Here is a 5,524-nt window from a genome sequence, read left to right as displayed (position 1 = left end):
AAAAAAAAAAATTAATTTCAGAAAATTTATAAATTCGTAAATTTAATAACGAAAAAATATATGAGGTTGTCCACCGAATTATAATAGAATCGTTGTTTTCTCTCATATTTGTTATCACTTCTTTATCCTCCTTATCAAGGATCACGAGAACGAACGTGATTGTAATTATTATCATCCTCCCCTCCTTTTCTTTTTCGTTCATCTCACTAGAAGCTCTTTTTCTTTATCCTTTGTTGGCTATTATATGCGAACATCTCGAACGACGAGAAAAATTTGATTTCCTCTTGATTTTTCTTTATTATCGAATCCCTTCTTCACTGCCTTTTTTCAATTCGCCCCTCCAACTCCCTCGCTCTTTTTCTCGCACTCTTCTTCGCGAGAAAAAGAATGGTGTGAGCAATGTCTCGCTTTTGCCGTGTATGTGCACGCGCCTCTGTTATAATTACCATGAGCCACGTTCCGCCTTTGAAATAAAATGTGTATAAGTGATTGTTATATTTATATTATTTTATATTATTTAAGAGGGAGCAACAAGGCGATAAATAATCAGAGAATATTTTGGCTTATGGCTTCGGAGAGAATGTTGGAGAAAGAATCGTGCACATGAAATCACAAATTTTTTATAAATTTTCAAATATATTTTAAGTTTCAGATTTTCATTTTTATAATCTTCAAACATTCCAATTTTCTAATATCCTTCAAGTTTCAAATTAATATCTTTTGAATTCTCGATCGAAAATTTTTTTTTACTCTCTTCAAGATATTTGAAATTTCATATGAAAAATTTAGAATTTTAATATTCAAACATTTTTGAAAATGTACGAAATTACGAAAATAAAGTAGAATTTTATTATTGAAAAAGAAAAATAGTGTAGTCTTTTTGTTAAATTAATGGATTATGCGATAGAAAGAAACGAATAAAAATTTTAAAATTAACGCAAATAATTAAATTCAATAATAGCTTTTAATTTTCTCTATAAAGAGATCCTTGTGGAATGTCTGACCACGCATCGGTCAATACTACTCACTTAGGCGTTCCAGCCTCGAAACACCTTATTTTCTTTAATAACACGCCAATTAAGTTATCACGCAATATTTAACGTAATTTATAGTTCTTTTATCTATCACCTTAATTAATCACCTTAATAATTACCGGTTATTTTTTTTTCTATCGCCTTAAATAAAAAAAAAAAATAAGAAACTTTAATCCAAATACGCGATTTAAAATTTCATTTCCAAGGAAAAACAATGAATTTTATAATCGTTCTGTTTCGAGATAGAGATTGTACTTAAAAAAATAGAGAGAAAATTTCACGAGTTTAATCGCTTCACCACGTTGCTTACCAGATTCTGATTCTTTTATTTTCAGAGCCACCGAAGCGTGAGTGTCTACGCGAGTAACAGTTTTCCGCCTTGGTTCCTAAAACTTTCACGGTTATTCGCCCGGGCCCCCACAACTTCGTGAGAGATTGTCTTCTCGTATATAGGGAACGAGAGCTGATGAATAGCGAACGGAAGTCGATCGTCTCGTCGGATCGGAAGCTGTGAACTTAGAACGTTCTCACGATTCACGAAGGTGAGTTTCACTATTTTAGAATATTATTTTTTCTTACCATCCTTACCTCGTCGCAGGTAATACTGAAAGTGAATTTTTCGTTCTAATCTCGAGGGAAAAATAACCTAAAAAAAATTTTAAAAATTAAAAATTTATACAAATAACGATTATTAATTAATTAATTATCTCGTAACATACATTTAACAAAAATAATTTTTATTTTTAAAAATACGAACAAAATATATTTTTTCAATAGGGATAACACAATTTCTTAATTATTTATATATAAATATTTTTCTCAAAATACATTTTTTTCAGAATAAACTAGTTCTAAATCCATCCTCTCGATATAACGTCTTCTTTTGCTCTCGAACAATAGGTTATTCAAGAGTTAAATCGAAGGAAAATTGGTTGTGCTCGATAGGTGATTCGATTTTTATGCTTGATCGCGATTTAACGATGCGTGGTTGGTTGCACGCGAACTAGGTAACCGGGGGAAAGCACATTTAATTAACTCGGTAAATCGGTCGGTTATAGGGCCTACTCGACGCTTTGATAATCATCGCCGCCGATAATTTCTGTAGCGTCGTCGATTCGCGCGTATCTTAAGTTAATAGGTCACTGCTTACGTAAGTGCTTCGAGATGCACTTTCGAGTAAGCAGAAATCCACCTCTACAAACGGGATTGCCTTCGATTTAACGAGCATCGTTTGTCATTTCGTTTGAGCAATAGTGACACCGTTCCAGAATAGTACCAAGTAATGAATAGAATATGAGAATTTATCCGGAATCTTTTTCCTCTTCAATTCGTTATATCCAAACGAGAGAGAGTGTAAACAAAGAGAATGTAGAAATTTTCTTTTTCATTGAGTTTCAAGATTAAGTAGGAAATATTATATAATAAATTGAATCATTCAGAATCATTGAGAATTTGTTTGAATCAATATCTTGTTGATAAAATTTTTTATTAAGAAAATTTAGTGAACAAATTTAAAGATATTTTATTCATAATTATTATTTTTTTTTAGGAAATTAATAAACATTTTCCAAGTATAATAATAATAAATTCGTTTGAATAACAGAAAGGTGAATTTATTTAAAATTTAGTGATTGCTTTGTTTAATTTATCACCTATAATTCTCTAACGGATCGTTAGGGTATATCTATGATATTAATTTTACAATATTGTTGCGCATACGTTGTTGCTTTGTTTCACTCGTATCAATAAATTCCAATATAAATACACGTATCATTTATTAAGGTCGATTGTATATTGGCAAATCAACAATAGAAGATTCCTAATAATTCTGATGAAACATTTATTTAGCGAACCAATCCGCATAATGGACGTTTCACGAGTTCACTGTACACCCAATATGGGCGCTTTGATAACGCTAATTTCAGTTCTGTCATTCGTGTACGTGTCCTGGGACAATAATAGCTCGGTCTGGTGAATTCAGTCACATGTTCTGCAAGAACATTCGTTGCATTAGTGTAGAATTATAATATCTCTCTTTTAATTTCGTATTTTATCACGATAAAATACTTCAAACTCGTAGATTCTAAATCCAAATTTATTTTTTTACACGATAAAAACTTCAAAGAGATTTACGTAATTTCTTCTCGTCTCTGATATAAATTAATGATATTATTATTTTTTTCCCTTCTGCCTTAATTAGAAAAAAACTCTCTAGAAAAAAAACTAGAAAAAACTCAATTAGAAAAAAATAATAACAATAACAACAATAATAAATAATATTTCAAGATATTAAACTATCTTTCTGCTGATTAAATTATTAAAAAAAAAAAAAAGAGGTTTCTACATCGACTATTCTACATAAAAATTCTTTTAATCATCTGCTTACCTTCTGGCTCACGCTAATCTCAGTTCCGGAAGTGCATGTGTTGCTAATAGACAATGGATACCGTATCTCACAGGGTGCACACGTGTTCGAACTGATACGCGGATATCGTGTACCATTGGGCCGAGTATCCATGCCAGTCCTTTGTGTCCTTCGAACAAAGGGTTCGAATAAACGAGAAAATAATAATATTCCTCGAAATAAAAATCGAGATTTCGAATACGTCTAAACTCCAAGATGGAAACTTGTTTTCTTTGACGAGTGCACGAGTTGAAATGCTAACCATTTTCCTCCCTTTGCCCTCGTGGTCCAACTGAGTTAATTAGCTTAATAAACTTTGAGAGGATGGATCGTCATGACGACCACTCGATTCCCTTTGTAAAATGACTGTATGCTGTTTATTCGTAAGGGATGAAATTTTGGCAAGATGATAACTTTTGTGATAAACGTAACTTTAATTTTGTATATGTAAATTGGTCGGCCAATAATGAGGAAAAAGAAAAAAAAGTATATTAATTTTAAATTATGATTTGGTCTACAGAACATAACCTATATAACATGATCTGATTTAACCTTTTACCTTTTGAAGCTTGTCGTGAACTCGAATTAAATTCTTCGTATTCATTTATTTTTAAATAATACATTTTGGAAAATATAAACTAACTTTGCAACTAAATTTGTTAAAAATATAACCTTTGAAGATCGCGAAATTAATGTATATTTGTATAATGTATATACTTCTTCATATCGAGAAACTTTAACAATAATTTTGTGAATTATATATTTCTTATTTAAATCACTTTCGAATAATTAAAAATCTTAATTTTCTATCAATATATTTTCAACGATTATTTAATTGAAAAAAATAAATAGTGAATCTGTGCAATAAAATATAAAAAAGAAAAATTTTGTTTTTCATCGCTAATCAGTACGCGAAAAGAAACCGCTAGAAAGTTCGCGATCCTTTGATCTTTCCCCGACCAAAAAGATCCTTTTTTCCCCTCTGCCAGCTGTCCCGATACTCGCTGACGTTCCGGTGTTTCCAATTAACGTCGAGAATCGCGACTTCCAGCCGACGTCGCGTTTCCTTTTTCACGAGTGCAACCGGTAAATTACTTTTTAAGTGTCTCCGTCGGCATTAAGGGCGACGACGTTGCTTAATGACTGTCCAGCTGTGTTCTAACCTCTCCACGTGATCGATCATTCTCTTAAAACTTTACTTTCGACTTCGTTTAATTTCGCAAATTTTTCCACGAAAATTTCGCGTTGCGAATATCGTTAATATCTCAATATTCTTCTTTTTCCTTTTCTCGTATTCCCAAAATTTGGAGAATAAAGTTAGGTTAGGTTTAGAGAAATTTTTAAAAAAGATGATAAAGTTGCTTAAATTGCATTTAACAATTTTTACGAGAAACGTGCTTTTAATTGGATTTTTCTTTAAAATTCAAAAATTTGTAACGAAGAATAGGCGAGAGAGGTTCGAGCTTAAATCGCATAGGTTTTTTTCAAAGAGCAGTGGATAACGCGGCAAATTTAAATGGAAAGTAAATGGACTTTTGATCGAATAGCCAGAGGTAAAAGGTTGAATCAAGAATTGTCGCGAATTTGCTTGCCCAACACAAACGAAAAAGTTTGATACATTTTAAACATCCATATCGCGTGTTCCATAACAAAGTTTTGTTTTAATGCATTCAGAAAAATCGATCGGATCTCTTTTTTTCTACTTAAATTATATATATATATATATATATCCAAAACACGATATTTCGAAAAATCAAGCGAAATATTTCAAATGATAAATAAAACGAAGATTAAATATAAATATTTTATAACGTGGAAATTTTAATATTGAAGTGAAACTTGGATTTAATCATTTTGAATCCATTCAATTCATTCAATTTCGACGATCATTATATCATTTAACTTTTTCATCAAATTTAATAAATCCAACGATCACAAAAAATCCCTGGAACTTAAAATCGTAATCACCCAAGTGATCAAAGAGATACTCGATTCACAAATCGAACGAACGCAGCGAACATCTCTAAAAAACGTCTCCAAATCGATTACGTCGCAACACTGCAAATTCTCAAACAAATTAAAGTGT

General features: G+C 31.3%; 1 long non-coding RNA gene across 3 annotated transcripts in view; it reads left to right on the top strand.

The window, feature by feature from the left end:
* The window catches only part of LOC116185455, a 230,268-nt gene that overhangs the window by 147,511 nt on the left and 77,233 nt on the right, over positions 1–5,524 (top strand). For all 3 annotated transcript variants that reach the window (XR_004150310.1, XR_004150311.1, XR_004150309.1), the window contains one exon: positions 1,370–1,576. This is a non-coding gene — a long non-coding RNA (uncharacterized LOC116185455). The remainder of the gene's footprint in view (positions 1–1,369; positions 1,577–5,524) is intronic.

The sequence above is a fragment of the Apis dorsata genome, unplaced genomic scaffold (assembly GCF_000469605.1).
Source record: "Apis dorsata unplaced genomic scaffold, Apis dorsata 1.3 scaffold_188, whole genome shotgun sequence".
Classification (NCBI taxonomy): Eukaryota; Metazoa; Arthropoda; class Insecta; order Hymenoptera; family Apidae; genus Apis; species Apis dorsata.
Note: the sequence above shows the minus strand (reverse complement) of the source record. Positions and strands in the feature narration are given on the sequence as shown.